The sequence below is a fragment of the Maylandia zebra genome, linkage group LG17, assembly GCF_041146795.1.
Source record: "Maylandia zebra isolate NMK-2024a linkage group LG17, Mzebra_GT3a, whole genome shotgun sequence".
In the NCBI taxonomy this organism is placed as follows: domain Eukaryota; kingdom Metazoa; phylum Chordata; class Actinopteri; order Cichliformes; family Cichlidae; genus Maylandia; species Maylandia zebra.
In genome coordinates this window covers 27462179-27479243 of record NC_135183.1, presented here as the reverse complement: position 1 = coordinate 27479243, position 17065 = coordinate 27462179, and the positions used below count along the sequence as shown (strand labels likewise).

The window sequence follows — 17065 nt, the reverse complement described above, 5'->3', positions numbered from 1 at the left end:
TTGGAAGAGTTGCCAGAAAAAAAAGCCTCTTCTTTCTAAAGCAGCACGGCTTATGTTTGCAAACACAGGAATTCTAGAATGATGAACTTTGGACAAATGAGACCAGTGTGGAAGTCAAGAGTGAAAACTTTATTTTTCATGGGGCCACATTTAGAACGCTCTGCAGAAGGACCAGCTTACAATATGTCTGCATACCACCTTAATGGATTTGCACCTCGCCCACCACCTCGCATTCTTCTCCTAGCTTAGCATACCTTGCTTTCTTCCCCTTGGTGAGAATTCAATGAACCCGAAGAGAATATTCTACTGAGTTTAGCAGATATTGGAGACAATATCTATAGAATCCAATATGATGCCTGCATTAATGTACATTTTAACCACCTTTAGCAAATCATCCTTCAGACACTTTGCCCTTTTAACTGTGCAAATTTTAAGTATTCTTCTCTGACAAGAATAGATTACATGTGTTGAAACCAGACATACAGCTATATTGGATTGCAGATAACGTGGCTGGGCTGACTGCCATTTGAATAGAAGAAAGTAAGAGGTGAAGCACCGGCATGGTGAATAAAACATGAGGAGACAGATCGGGCCACGCAGTCCAAAACGAGACAGCTATGTCTTTGTACCAGCATCAACCTCTGACCCTGTGGTCAAAATGGCTGACACATACTCGCGAAACATCTGACAGCAGCAGCAAGAAAGTATAAAGAAACTTGTGATGAGATGGGCGCCCGTTTACTTTGCTGTCTAAAGGTCGCAAATGTGCAGCAAAGGCTATGTAGCTTCTGGTATATTGTGTGTGTGCAGTTGTTTGGAAGGTAGAAGCTAAGAAGTGCTCTTACAAACAGACTGCAATTCCACCATTGTCTTGTCAGATTGTAAGTACAGTGCACTGCAAAGTTTACCAGTTTGTCTTTACTGATATTTCTACTGAGATATGTTCACAGTGACGGCAGCAATTTCTCCTAATTAATGTGGTATTGATGTTATTGACGTTAAAATGATAGACACAATACCTCTTAATGGACTGATTAAAGTGGCACTACCAAATCGATATGCAAGTGAAAGATTAACCAAATACTTGCCGACCACTGCAGAGATACAAGCATCCTACTCAAAACGATTTCAGTTTGCAAGTTTACAATCTGTCCTCAAGTACTGGATCTCCTTCAGATAGTTAAAGGGGACTAGCAGGAGAAAATGTTTACTCCTTTCAACTGAATATTGCCAAGTGGTGCTCCATGTGTAGATTGCAAGCTCCGGGCGTTGTACGTGGGCCTTTGGCAGACTGCTCAGCTGCACCCAGTCCATGATTATAGGGCCAAACTCTGCTATTAAATACCACAGAACCTGACTTGGCGAGCGCTTATAAATCTAACTCTAGAAAGTAGAAAGCATGCCCAGGGCAATGAGAGTTACGGGCTTTACTCATTGCCAGTATTCACACACGTCACAGGTGCTGTATTGGTGTTAATCAGATGCTGCTCCGCAGGGCAGAATGAGTCATGTGCTTTGCGGGTGTTTGAAGAGTTGTTCTTAGGTCAAACTAGGTCACAGGGTAAATGGCTGTGCATTTTATCTTATGGGTATTCGGGCTAAATCCCTTATGTGGCTATGTGCTGATAGATTGCTGATGTCAGCTCATTAGTGGTGCTACCTTTGCAAAGTCATCAGTCCATGCAGGTATAGCAGTGCTCAGTGATTTAACAGGGAGCAGAACAGAAGACAATGATGTGAGAAAATGGGGATGAAGTGCTAAAATGTACCTACAACTGTAGCACATTATCTGCATTGTATTCTTCCGTGTAGCAGGAAATTAAATCATAACTACAGTTTTTCCCATCTAAATGGGATCGCCCTGTTGTTAGGTATACTGAAGAGACAAGTGAAAATTATATTTAAAAAGTTAACTTAATAAGTGGAAGAAAACAAGACGAGTTGGAATGCTTCTGCTCTAAGGCTTCCATAAATCGTCTGATGAGAATAAAAATAGCATATGTTCTTGCATTTTCTCTCGCCAGATCTCAATCCAGTTTAACACCTTTAGAAGATTTTGAACTAAGATGCTAGACAGCATCACCATCAAATCCCCAGGAATAATTTGTTAGACTTGCAGAATCTGTACCAAAGAGATCTGAAATAATTCTGGCAGCTTACTGGGGCTCTGTTCTTAAACCTTTAAATAAAAATACGAAGCTTGGGGCTAATTTTACTACTGTAGTAAAAAAGTGCAAAACCACAAAACCAAATAGCTTTAAATAAGCACGAGATGACCTGGATCAATGCATGTCAATAAAAGGTAGCACGATTTTCTGAGCACAGAGAGAGTTCACTCTCCTATTGACCGGCATTAAATATTGGTTTAAAAAAAGAATGTAAAAAAAAAAAAAAAGAAAAAAAATCACACACACCATATATTTGTTAAACTTAGGTAGATTTAATGGTGATTAATGTTGACATGCTCTTAATACATAAACGTTTTACTCTCATAAAGTTACTCTTTTACTCTTATAAATCCATTACTCTTATACTCTTAGCTGTGAGGAAATGTTTTAATGAGGTGGAACTGCATTCACTTTGAAGCTGTCGTCTGGATGATGTATCACATATGAGTGTTAAAATGTCATATACTTAGGGCTGCTCGATTATGGCAAAAATGATAATCACGATTATTTTCACTGAAATTGAGATCACGATTATTTGACGATATTTATTTAACCCTTTAAGACCTACTATAGAACCAAGTCCACCAGAGCTTATATTATTTTTTTTACATGCTGTAGTGCCATTTGTGGGAGCATTTCAAGTTGCTATACATCAATACAACTGTTATAGCCCATATTTTAATATATGTATGCATTAAGTGCATAGTAATTACATAAATTGCAAAAATGTGCAATAAACTACAAAAAAAAATTGAAAATCGCTTTTGTTTTGTTTACATATATTTCTACTTGGAGAAATTTAAGAGGCTTATCCCTCAAAACTTTAAATACCACAAAGTTGCAAAAAATAGTTTCCCACCACAGGAAATTTATTTTGAGTGTCTTCATAGTTTTATTTTGGAGATACAGCAATTTTTATATACTGCAGGAAAAACAAAAAACAATCCTATGATGCAAATTTGCAAAGAAAACAGCATGTGCATCATTTCACTGTGGGAAGTGTTACGAACAGCTGATAGGAACGGCAAAGCGTGTTTCTGGAATATTATGTTTTTGTTCCTGCAAGCGCTTTTTATGCAATTTTTGCAAAGCTATATGTGGAACGAAACCGTGACCGAGGACAAGCTGATGGCATCAGATGTAAGTACAACTCCTCCGGTTTCATATGCAAAACAAATTATTGCGCTAGCTTACACGTGTTACGGCCGGGACCGTTTCAGACGAGTGACAGGACTCAAACGCAAGACGCCGAACAGCTCGTAAATATATTTTAAGAATAATGTTTAATGTGCACACAAAATATTCATAAACAAAAGGTGAGCGTAGACGTTAACTAAATAATGATCTGGTCCGGGTCCGGGGATTGGACTGGAAAGCAAGTCACAAAAGGTCCAGGAAAAGGTCGGGGTCACTGTAACAGAATGCAAATGTTCAAAACATAGATAAGGAGGCATATGAATATGTTGTTTGGCTCAAAATCCTCCTTCGTACTGTGTACTTGCCAACGGAGGTCGGAGATGACATGGAGGGGGAGTAATCCGGGTGTGTAAATCCAAAAACTCCTGGCGTGGAGGCAGAGAGGCAGGTAGGTAGTTTTGGTGGTAGCCTGAGGGACTGCCAGAAGGTCCAGCATCCAAGTAGAAGCTCTTCGCCAGGGGTTTAACAGTTAGGTGTAGCTGAAAAAGGGAGGCGCACAAAAAACAAACATACAGTGAAGCAAAGGTGATTCACAAAAAAAACACGTAAGGAAATTATGGTGGTGGCCTGCACTGACTGATGTTTAGCAGAGAATCTGGCGAAGAGAGATTGAGAACGCTGGCCTTATGAGTCCCCCGGCTAATTACCCACAGATGTCAACGATCAGCAAAAACACTGAGGCCCCTCCCAGGGGTGGAGACGCCGGCTCGTAGGGAGACACACTGGCACACACCCGGACCATGACAACACGGTTCAGGTTCTACAGGGATTTAAAAATAGTTACGCAAAACGGAGCGTGCTGCTCTGACCGGCTTTAAAGGGTTAACAATGACTTTAAAAAATAATATAAAATAGTGTGCAACACCACTGAAGTTTTTTTTTTTTTAAACTCTCTTTTCAACCAACGGCAGTCACTCTCCAAATAACTTCTGCTTAGCTTTCCGAGCTTCCCTCGGGTCCTCTTAATCAGCGGTCTCCAACCTTTTTTGCGCCACGGACCAGTTTATGCCCGACAATATTTTCACGGACCGGCCTTTAAGGTGTCGCGGATAAATGAGGGAGGGGCTAATAATCGGCTCAGTCATTTTTAATGATCGTTGAAAGCCCAGATCGTAATCGTGATTAAAATTCGATTAATTGAGCAGCCCTACATATACTTCTCAGATGTAATGTGTCTGGGGTTAGTTGAGCAGTTCATGAATAATGATACAATAATGTTAATAAACCTAAAAAAAGCCAGTTCTGTTGCAAGCCAAATGATCTTTCGTATGGAAAGCAACCTGAGAAATGTCACCAATGTGCCACACAGCTGCAGTAGTTAGACTTCTGTGTCACATAAAAGGGAAAATATGCCTCACTTAAATCAAATGCCATCACTTAGAGACACCTGTAGAATGCACTTTGGAAATTTGTGCAGACATAACATTTAGAGACACCTGCAGAATGCACTTTGGAAATTTGTGTAGACATATATAAAAAAAATACTCAATCAATACATATAAATCAGAAATCAACTAAATTAGTTTAGTTTAGTTCAAATGATTATCTATTTGGAAGCTGTGCTACCTCATAGCTTCCAAATAGATGCACCAATGGAATAAATTTGTAAATAATATATGAGTTTCAGAAAAGTTGACTTTTGACCTCGACGTCAAGATCAATGGGGTTTGAACTTGTCTGAGATTTTTAGTAGTTGGACTTATGTTATGAATCCTGCATTGCCTCATTCTCAAGTTATTGTGTTTACAAGATTTTCAGAAAACCTGACCTCTAACCTTAACCTGGAGGTCAAGGTCACTGAGACAAATATTTGTTGGTCTTTACAGACCATACAAACGAAAACTTACAACATGCACATTTCTTTTAATGACTAAAGACAGCTTTTATAAAATTAATGAATACAAACCCTCCATACAAAATATATGATTAAATCAAAGTAGAGGCAAAAAACTAAATTCTTTACCCACAAAGTTAAGAAGAAGAAGTTGTAACTATTTATTGTGTATATAACTGCTGTTCAGTGCTTCTCCTGGATTCTCCTTTCTAAGAGATGAAGTTCTGCTCTTTTTTGCTCCTGAACAAGGACTGCTGCAATATTTATCACTATAGCTGAAAAGTTGTATCAGCATTAAAGAAATCCAATAAATAAGATGAAGTAGATAAACTTATCTGGAGCACTGTGAAGATGAAACTTAAAGCCAGACTAGCTCAAAAATGTTATCCGGCCCTAAAAGGTGAGAGTAAAACATCAGAGAAAGAGCCAAAGAGGAGGCTCACTGACCAGAAGCTGGTAATTAAAAAACACAGACATGGCAACCTAAAGAGAACAGAATATGTAGTCACTATTCAACAGGTGAGAATAGGGCAGTGTGGTTATATAGGGCGTTTTAATATTAACGTAAAACCCCCATTCAGACCACTTTCACGTATGCATTTGTTATTTCACCCCGAAGAGAGACAGCGAGACAGAAAGAGAGAGACAGAGAGTGTGCTAACCTTTTAGCCATGATAAGGTTAAGACAATGTTGGTGCTCAGAATGAGGTCTTAAATAAGCAACAGTTCTGCTGTCACTGAGGTCAAGGAGGTGGGAGCTACTGAGAGAAAATTACAGCACACTTTTTTTAAGACCAGTACAGAGAGGAATGAGAGACAAAACCAAGGAAGCGCATAAGCGACATCTCTCACTGTGTAATGGAAGCCTTACTGCATGCTGCTGCCTGAAGCACCATGGCAACAGGGAGAGCAAAAGATTGAGAAGGGCGGAGGTTCAAGGACTTCTCTTGTTCCAGCAACATTTTAATTACTTTCGGCAACGCTGTTTAAGGAAACAGAGTCATTCTGGACCTTCTGTAACAGCTCGAGCCTTTCCCTCCCTCCCATCTCATATTTGTGAAATTGATGAAACAATTGAAGAAGACCATGTAGTCTCAGTTCACTGCCCACGGTACACCTAAGAAACACCCACCAGCTTCTCATTGTTACAGCTGTAACTACTTTGGTGCACGAAAATCAATCTTTTAACACTAGCAACAAACCTGTACACGTGGCTTTTTTGTACTCGTGCTCTATTTTAGTCCAGTTTGGTTTAACAGCTGTAGTGTTACAGCGATGTTCAAGTTTTTGTATAAGAGACTAAAACAAAATAGCAGACCCAGCCAGGCTCCACCATCAGCCAGCAGGCCACAGCCAGGCTCCACCATCAGCCAGCAGGCCACAGCCAGGCTCAGCAGGCCACAGCCAGGCTCCACCATCAGCCAGCAGACCCAGCCAGGCTCCACCATCAGCCAGCAGGCCACAGCCAGGCTCCACCATCAGCCAGCAGGCCACAGCCAGGCTCAGCAGGCCACAGCCAGGCTCCACCATCAGCCAGTAGGCCACAGCCAGGCTCCACCATCAGCCAGCAGGCCACAGCCAGCAGACCCAGCCAGGCTCCACCATCAGCCAGCAGGCCACAGCCAGGCTCCACCATCAGCCAGCAGGCCTAGCCAGGCGCCATCATCAGAAATTCCGCTTCCGGGTCCTTCGTGGTGGCCGCCTCGTGCTCTCGCTTCAGTATGCCACCCAAGAAAGGCCCAACACCAGAGGAGGTTGAGGACATTAAAACCTCCCTCGGAGCGCTGTGCGGAGACGTGGCCGCAGTCAGGGCACAGCAGGAGCTGCTTCTGGGGCTTCTGGAGGAGGTAAAACAGCTACGCCTCCAAAATGCCGAGAAGGACAGACGGATAAGTAAGTAAGTAAGTAAAATTTATTTATATAGCACTTTTTTAAGACAAAACGCTGTTACAAAGTGCTTCACAAGAAAACATGTCAAACAAACAATATAGCAACATAAAGAAAGTATAAAAGCATATCAAAAAAGCAATAGTACAATATAAATATAAAATAAAACAACATGTTACGCATTAACATTTCCCAAATGCCTGTCTAAACAGATGAGTTTTAAGCTGTTTTTTTGAAAGAAGCCATCGTGTCGATGGTGCGTAGTGGGGGGGGTAAACCATTCCACAGTATAGGAGCCAGGGTTTGAAATGCGTGATCCCCCTTTGTTTTCAGACGAGTCCGTGGGATAGATAGACGACCGCTATCAGTGGATCTAAGAGTTCGCTTTGGAGAATAGGGCTGGAGAAGCTCCGAGATATAGATGGGGGCCCCACCTTGTAGAGACATAAACGTAAAGGTGAGGATTTTGAACTTATATCTATACTCAACCGGAAGCCAATGCAGGGATTTTAGTATAGGAGTGATATGGGAAAGTTTATTGCTATGGGTCAAAAGCCTTGCTGCAGCATTCTGAACCGCTTGGAGCCGATTTAGTGAGGCCTTAGATACGCAGGAAAAGAGTGCATTACAATAATCCAGCCGGGAGGAGATAAAGGCGTGGACAAGCATCTCCAGTTCGGTTGTGGAGACAATAGTCCTGAGTTTGGCAATATTTCTTAAGTGAAAAAAGCAAGAGCGGGTCACGGATTTAACATGGACATCAAAGGACAAAGATTGGTCGAAAATTATCCCAAGGTTCCGGGCAGTGGCTTTTATCGACGATGAAAAAGCACCCAGATGTTGACTAATCTGTGGCTTGATATTCTCCGGGGCTAGGATTAAGCACTCGGTCTTGTCTGCGTTCAACTGCAGAAAATTGTTTGTCATCCAAAGATTGATTTCCTTAAGACAGTCCATAAGAGTGGATAGCTTGTCTAATTCCCAGGATTTAAAAGAAATGTATAATTGGATGTCGTCCGCATATAAATGATAGGAAATATTTTTGAAACCGCTAATGATCCGGCCTAAGGGAAGAATATATAGTGAAAATAATAGGGGGCTTAGAACCGAACCTTGTGGAACTCCACATAGAAGCTTAGCCACGTCTGATTGGAAGTTTCCCACTGAAACTAAAAGCGTCCTATCTTCCAGAAATGAGGTGAACCACTTTAGAACAGATCCTGATATCCCTACCGTGCAGTTTAAGCGATCGATTAAGATCTGATGGTCAACGGTATCAAAAGCTGAGCTAAGGTCCAGAAGAACCAGGACTGAGCAATCACCCCTGTCTGCAGCCATCAAGAGGTCATTTGTGACTTTCAGCAGAGCTGTTTCTGTAGAGTGTAATTTTCTGAAACCCGATTGAAATTTATCAAGAATGTTATGCTTCTCCAGCGCTTTCTTTACTTGTAGCCAAACAACTTTTTCTAGGATTTTTGAGATAAAAGGAAGTTTTGAGATGGGCCTGTAGCTTGACTGAAGTGTTGGATCCAGGTTAGGCTTTTTCAGCAGAGGTTGAATAACCCCCTGTTTAAAGCACCTGGGGACAGAGCCAGATAGCAATGAATGGTTTATCAGCGTGACCACAGAGGGCCCGATGGTCTCAAAAACTTTACAGAATAAACGAGTAGGTAAGACATCAGCTAAACTCGTTGAAGGATTCAATTGAGTCAGTGTTTCCAATAAATCCTCTAAAGAAACTGGGAGGAAAGATTCCATAATTATGGGGTGTGGACGATCATGGTTGGTGGGGTTTCCTGAGGGAGTTATGTTATGTCTTAGGCAACTAATCTTATCTTGGAAAAATTTTAAAAATTCACTGCAGTCCTTATCTGAAGAGACGGGTGTACATGGCGTTGGGGGGGAGACAAAGCTACTCACTGTATCAAAGACAATTTTCGGGTTTCTTTTTCCTACTGCAAGTAGTTGAGAGAAGTAGGTGGCTCTTGAATCTGACACCATGTCATTAAAGGTAGATAATAGTTCTTTTAAGTGAAGCTTGTGAACCTCGAGTTTTGTGATTTTCCACAGGCGCTCGGTTTTACGGCATATTCGCCTAAAGCTGCGGATAGCTTCTGTAAACCAGGGCGGGCGTTTGACAGTACTGCCTTTCCTGATTTTAAGAGGAGCCACTTTATCTAGAATTTTTTGACATTGTGAATTGAAGGAGGTCATCTGCTGATCTATATCGTCTGTTTCAGATAAATTGTTAACAAACAATTCCCTAAATTCTTCTACCGCTCGGATCATGGATCTCGAGCGGCGGGTGGATGAGCTGGAGCAGTACACCCGTACGAACGACGTGGTCATCAGCGGTATTAAAATCAAGCCGCGCTCGTACGCGCGCGCGGTGGCCGGGAACGTCGGGGAGCCCAGCGACGAGGAGACCCGCTCGGTGGAGCAACAGGTGGCGTCCTTCCTCCAAAGCAAGGGGATAGAGATGGACCTGGAGCACATAGAAGCATGTCACTCACTGCCCAGGAGGAGTGACAGACCGCCGGCCGTCGTTATGAGATTTGTCAATCGGAAGAACAAGGTCGCACTGCTGAAACAAGGACGCAAACTGAAAGGCACGGACGTTTTCATTAATGAGCATCTGACACGAAAAAACGCAGACATCGCGAGGAAGGCAAGGCAACTGAAGAAGAACGGTAAAATACAACATACATGGGTAACAAACTGTAAGATTTTCATTAAGCTAAACGGGACACCAGAAGAGGCAAAAGTACTGATAGTGAGGAACATGGAGGATCTGGACAAGTATAACTGACACCAATGTATCAATTACACCAGGAAATGACATGGACACATTGAAATTAGTTCTTCAACAGAAAGTAATTGATCTAGATTGTGAATATAAGGAGCATAATATAATAGATCCAGAAATAGATTCTGAAAGTAACTTTCTCTCTTCTTTTGTTAAAAATTGTAATTATTTCACTCAGGAACAATATGAAAAAGAAATTAACCTAGACGGGAAGCTCTCATTAATTCACTTTAACAGCAGAAGTATGTACTCTAATTTTGATTTCATTAAGGACTATTTGCAACAATTTTCTCGCCCCTTTAGTATTATAGCCATCACTGAAACTTGGTTCAATGTCGATAAAGGAATAGATTTTTGTTTGAATGGATATGATTTAAAATACATGAATAGATTAAATAAGGCGGGCGGCGGGGTTGCTATATATGTTCATAACTCTATAAAATATAATGTTGTAACAACTATGTCTATGGCTATTGATGGAATTTTGGAATGTTTGACTATTGAGATTATGAATGAAAAAAAGAGAAATGTTATAATAAGTTGTATATATCGGACACCCAGTTCAAGTATTGACACTTTTAATGAATGGATAGAAAAAACGTTTGCTTCGGTGAACCAAAAATTACTATTTATCTGTGGTGATTTTAACATTGATTTGCTAAATCCAACAAGGTTAAAAGCCATTGATGACTTTACTGACACAATGTACAGCTTATCACTATATCCAACAATAACAAAGCCAAGCAGAATAACATCACATAGCGCCACTATTATTGACAATATTTTTACTAATGTCATGGATTTCCAAATTAATAGTGGTCTGCTTGTCTGTGATATAACTGACCACTTACCAGTTTTTACTTTGTGTGACTGTGATTTAAAAAAAATAGATACCAAGATCATGATAGCAAAGCGAACAATAAATGAAGAAGCAATTCATGCCTTCAATTTCGATTTAGCACAACAAGATTGGAGTTCGGTGTATGAAGAGTCAGATGTGGACAAGGCTTATGATACTTTTCTAGATATTTTTACTATGTGGTACAATAAACATTGTCCTGTAAACGAACACATGACAAAGAAAAAAAAGATAAAAAGTCCTTGGCTCACAAAAGGAATTATTAATGCTTGCAAAAAGAAAAACAATCTGTATAAACAGTTTATCAAAGTAAAAACAAAAGAAGTGGAACAAAGATATAAAGCATATAGAAATAAATTGACTGATATTATAAGAACGAGCAAACAACTTTATTATAGAAGAAGATTATATGAAAATAAAAACAATATAAAAGGAACTTGGGATGTGTTAAACAACTTAATTAAACAAGGATCTTCTGGAACATCATATCCTGAATATTTTACTGATGCAAATGGTGAAAATCACAACATGAGTAATATTGTCGATGGGTTCAATAAATTCTTCATAAATGTTGGCCCAGAACTAGCAGCGGACATCCCGTGTCATAAAAATGAAAATATCAGTAATATAAAATCAAATCCCTTTTCACTGTTCCTCTCAGCTACAAATGAGCAAGAAGTAATAAATATCACATTAAAATGTAAAAGTAAGTCTTCAATGGATTATCATGACATAAATATGTCTGTAGTTAAACAGGTTATTCTGAATATTGCTAGTCCCTTAACATATATCTGTAATTTATCATTTCAGTCCGGTTGTTTTCCAAAAAAAATGAAAATTGCGAAAGTAATACCACTATATAAAAGTAATGACAAACACAGTTTTACCAATTATAGGCCTATTTCTCTACTGCCTCAATTCTCAAAAGTTCTAGAAAAACTTTTTAATTCAAGATTAGAAAAATTCCTTGAAAAACATCAAATAATAAATGTTGGTCAGTATGGTTTCAGAACGCAAAGAACCACTTCAATGGCGATAATTGAGGCAGTAGAAGAAATTACTGATACACTGGATAAAAATAAATATGCAGTTGGTATTTTTGTTGATCTCAAAAAGGCCTTCGACACAATCAATCACTCAATTTTACTGGATAAATTGGAAAGATATGGTATTCGAGGGAAAGCTGGTAACTGGTTAAAAAGTTACCTAACGGGTCGGGAACAATATGTTAGCATAGGGCATTACCATTCAGAGAAACTTGGTATTACATGTGGTGTTCCCCAAGGGTCAGTGTTGGGACCAAAACTTTTCAATGTATACATAAATGATATTTTTGATGTTTCTCAAGTACTTAAACTCATACTGTTCGCAGATGACACCAACATATTTTTCAGTAGCGATGATTATACTGATCTTGTAATGACCGTAAACAGGGAGCTACAATTAATAAAAAAATGGATGGACATAAATAAATTATCATTAAATATAAATAAAACTAAAGCAATGTTTTTTGGTAATTTAAAATATAATATAGAATTACCAATTATCATTGAAGGTGTACCAATTGATAATGTGAGTGAAAACAAATTTTTGGGAGTTATAATTGATAACAAAATTTCATGGAAACCCCACGTCAGACACATAAAAACCAAAATTTCTAGAAGCCTCGCAGTTTTGAACAAAGTGAAACAATTCCTTGATAAAGATGCACTTCGTACTCTGTACTGTACCCTGGTTCTTCCATATCTTACATATTGTGTGGAAGTGTGGGGAAATACATATAAAAATACAACTAATCCATTAGTCACAGTACAGAAACGAGCACTGCGTATTATTCACAAGGCTGGTTATCTAGATCATACTCACAAATTCTTTCTTCAGGCAAAGTTACTTAAATTCCAGGATCTGGTTAATTACAATACATCCATAATTTTTTATAAAGCTTTTACTAAACTTTTACCGGCAAATTTACAAACTAGATTTGAAATTCGAGAAAAGGTTTATAATGTGAGAGGCTTTGGAGAATTCAAATTACCCAGAACTCGAACAACCCGTAAAGGCTTTTGTGTGTCTGTATGTGGTGTGAAAATCTGGAACAGTCTGAGTTTACAATTGAAACAATGCAAAAATATTCATAGATTTAAATTTCTCTACAAACAGTTGGTCTGGTCACAGTATACTCAATGATGGGTTTTAGTGTGCTCTGTAATGTCTGTTCTCTTACCATTGCTGGTATGGATTCCAAAATAAAAAATAAATAAATAAAGTGTGCGTATGTATGTACATATATGTACTTGTGTGTGTAGATATATATGTATGTATATGTATGTGTGTTTGTTACTTGTAGTTATTACTGCCTGTTACCTGTGGTAATGCAATTTATAATTTATATATTCTGTATTCAGTTATGAAGGCTCTAATTGTTGGTTGCGAGCTGCCGCTTAGATGCTTGTATGTGCCCGGAGCTGTTGATGGGTCTGTATGCAATGATGGGCGTAGCTGCGGGAAGTTTATTGTTTTTTTTGTTGATGAGTGAGTATAGGGGTGGGATTTAATAAGTTTTCTTCGTCCCACTCCTTTTTCAGGCAATTTTTGTTTTTTGTTTTGTGTATTTTATGTTCAATATAGGTATTTGTTGTGCCTGAAAATGAATAAATAAATGAAAATGAATGAATGAAAATGAAGATGCATAGAGATAAGGAAAGTAGTCAGATAATGAGAGAAGGAGACAGAGACAGCAAGAAGGGAAAGAAGTTGGAAGAAGAAGAAAAAAAGCAGAAGCACAAGAAAGATGAGCATGAGGAGGGAGATGAAGCAAAATGAACACAGATAGAGATCGACAGTCTGTTTGAAGAAGGTTGGTAAGAGATATGAGGAGAAAGGGGAAAAGGTGATATGAGGAATTTGTAGGAATATGAACGCTTCAGTATTCTCCTTTAAGATACACACTCATGAAAAGAGGCTAAAAAAATCATTATTTTGAGGACACAAGGATGAAGAGTTTTGCTTTACTTTGTAGAGCAGCTACTACAGCTACATGAGCATGTGCACTGTCAATCTTTGCATATATGCGCAGTGTATCCTGCTTGAATATTTTTGTATCGGTTTGGGTCTGTGTGTGAGAATATAGCAACGGAAGTGTATTTTTCTCCTGATGCCATGCCTAACACGATCAGCACTCATTAAGCGCTCTCCAAAGCCCATGCACCTCACAGACAGAAACCTTCTCCAAAAGACAGCCCCCGAACCCAGTAAACACACACGGCTTCCGGCCTGTAAGCCATTTCTTCAGTGTAAACAAACTGGCATCCACTTAAAGCACTGGCAAGGAATTTATACAAAATGTAATCCAAAAAAAAAAATAAAAAAATTGTCACACAGTTCTGCCCGCCCACTTAGAAAAGTAATAAAAATTTAATTTGTTGGAAGTTTGATTTTTCTCCTCATCATCTGAGCCTGGGAAAATTCAAGTATTCAGTATTCATGTTATTATTTTCAGTATGCAGAATAACTTCTGCATTTTAGAAGAATCCCACAATTCTATTTGTAGTTTTATAATGGCACAAGATTATATTGCCCTACCTTTTTTAATTAATCAAATTCTTCTTATCTTGTTTAATACTGTATTAACCATTGCTACAAAAACCAGTCGACTGATGGAAAATCATACATCCTAACCCTTCAGAAAATACTGGTGTACCTTGAAAACCCTGATTCACTTCGGGATACTGCATCTGGGATGATGCAACAAAAAATATGACACTTACTCATTGTAAACCTAATCTATGATCATTAAAGATTATATGGCAAAATTTAAGGTGCATAGACAAGCCAGATGATCTGTTGCAACAAGCTAATCCTTTACACCTATGGTTGTTAAAACCGATGCAGTCCTGTAATCTGAGTGTGAGAAGAGGCAACGGTATACAATAGTCGTTGTATGAAACATATTTCTTACTTACCAAAACGGGGACACATTTAGATCACCAGGGACACACTCGGGGATGAGAGCAGCCTGTAGCTTTTCTTTTGTTGCCTGTAATGAATTATTTCATGCAAACATGTGATTGGGCTGCATTGCTGACAGATAGCAGCCATTGTTATGGTAAAGTCACTCTATGGTCTTCCCTGGCTCTCCTATTAATCTCAGTCAAGTCAATGGTGCCATTGTGCAAAATTCCCTATTAAACCATACCACCTAGACTACAATGGCTGTGATGGTGGTGCACCTTGCAGACAGTCACGAAGAAGGAAACACGACAAAATGTCTTTCTAATCTGTGCATTTCAAAATGTGTTGAACGTATGAAAAGATGGCTGTGGATTTAAAAATTCATTTGTAATTGTGAATGGTAAATGGCCTGTATTTGTATAGCGCTTTACTCAGTCCCTAAGGACCCCAAAGCACTTTACACTACATTCAGTCATTCACCCATTCACGCACACATTCACACACTGGTGATGGCAAGTTACATTGTAGCCACAGCCGCCCTGGGGTGCACTGACAGAGGCGAGGCTGCCGGACACTGGCGCCACCAGGCCCTCTGACCACCACCAGTAGGCAACGGGTGAAGTGTCTTGCCCAAGGACACAATTGTGGGGTAACAATTGTCTGCAAGTAGGCTGTAAGGTAACTAATGCCATTTCCCCAATGAGAGTCAAGTTGTCTGACCTGCTTTTAGTGCAGCATTTAACTTAAAACTGTAGGGAAATTGTTCACAGGTGAAGTAGCAAAATCCTAAACTCGTTTATGATTACTTTTTTTTTTATTAAGCCCATTAGGCACTTGAAAACTCAAGATGGCTGTTGAAAAGAACGAGACAATATATAGGATTTTCAGATTAAATAACTAGACCTGCCTTTTTGAATGATTTGGCAGTAAAATCATACAAGTTGACCTGACTGTAGAAGTCTGAAATCACTCTGAAATTATTATGGGCTGTAATAGTTTAAAAAAAATAATATTTGTTTCAGTATTATTTTTCAGTCACACCTCCCCATACATTCCTCCGTGGTTAACCAGATTTAACCTATAGCTGAAACCTGAAAACAGCACCTTTGGCTGCTGGTGTGACGGTAAATTGTTATCTGTCACTCTGTTGTTAGAAATAAATAATACATAATAATAATGATTAAGAAAAATGATGACAGGATGTACAAATTAGAGACCTTAGCGAATGGTAAAGTGTACATCTAATACATGAAATGCACAATTTTGGCACTTGTATCCACTTTTGAAAGATTGTTTCAGTAATCTGCTGAGCTATGTGTTAAACCAGCGGTCCCCAACCCCCGGGCCTCGGACCGGTATTGGTCCGTGAGTCGTTTGGTACCGGGCCGCGAGAGTTGAGGCTCAGGTGTGAAATGTATGGTTTTCAGGGTTTTTATCGGTTTTCAGCGTCATTTTGTTATCGTTTTTATCGTTAACTCGGTTTTCCTGGGTCTTTTCATGTGTGTTATGAATAAACTCTTTTTCGGTACCGGTACTAGTTTTATTTTGTTGTATTTATCCGCGACACCTTAAAGGCCGGTCCGTGAAAATATTGTCGGGCATAAACCGGTCCGTGGCGCAAAAAAGGTTGGGGACCGCTGTGTTAAACAACATCAGCCTGTGACCCCGGATTAAGATATGGAAGGAATCCAAAAAAAGGAGATGATGACAGGCTGACAAGGGGAAAAGCGAGACAAAAGAAGTCTCGTTATCTGCAGTCTAAGGTTGTAGTCCAATGCTGCCTCACTGTGTGACAAAAATTCTTCTCTTAGCTCTCCTGGTTTCATTTTCCTAGACTCGCCTCATCTCCCATTCTTGTCCTCATTCTCTCCTTCCCCGTCTGTCAATTTGTGAAAGCCCCACATCATTACTGTCAAAAATCACACCGCAGTGCCACTAGAACAGCTACATGCACTATATCACATATACAGGAACACAGTCGTACTTACCGCCCACTCACGTGTTGAAAGAGAGTGACTTTTTCCTCTGACACTCAGAAGCAAGCTTCTCCCAAGGGAATCCTGAGTCAGACAGACAAGCAGCATGAACTCAGAAGAGCTGAAGTCTTTGATTTTCCTGTCAGACACTTTTAGCCCCACGGTCCCCATAAAACACTGTTTGTCTCCGTCTTCATCTGATTGTGTCATTGTCTCCACACTGTTTGGTGTGTCTATGTGCTCGTAGCCGCGTCTGTGCTCAACAGTACTGCTGATACAACCACGGTCACAATGTGAACATTATGTGCCATTACTATACCAAACTCCCATACAAACTTGCTGACCTTTGGCTTGCTTCACAGACATTTGTTTAAAAGGCCATAACAC

The 17065-nt window shown here is 39.6% G+C and overlaps 1 long non-coding RNA gene across 1 annotated transcript; it reads right to left on the bottom strand.

The window, feature by feature from the left end:
• Window positions 1-3432: 3432 nt before the first annotated feature.
• LOC143413177 (uncharacterized) lies at window positions 3433-4102 on the bottom strand. Its single transcript, XR_013093793.1, has 2 exons — window positions 3671-4102; window positions 3433-3579 (listed from the first exon to the last, which is right to left on the bottom strand). It is a non-coding gene; the product is annotated as an uncharacterized LOC143413177 (long non-coding RNA).
• Window positions 4103-17065: the final 12963 nt, after the last annotated feature.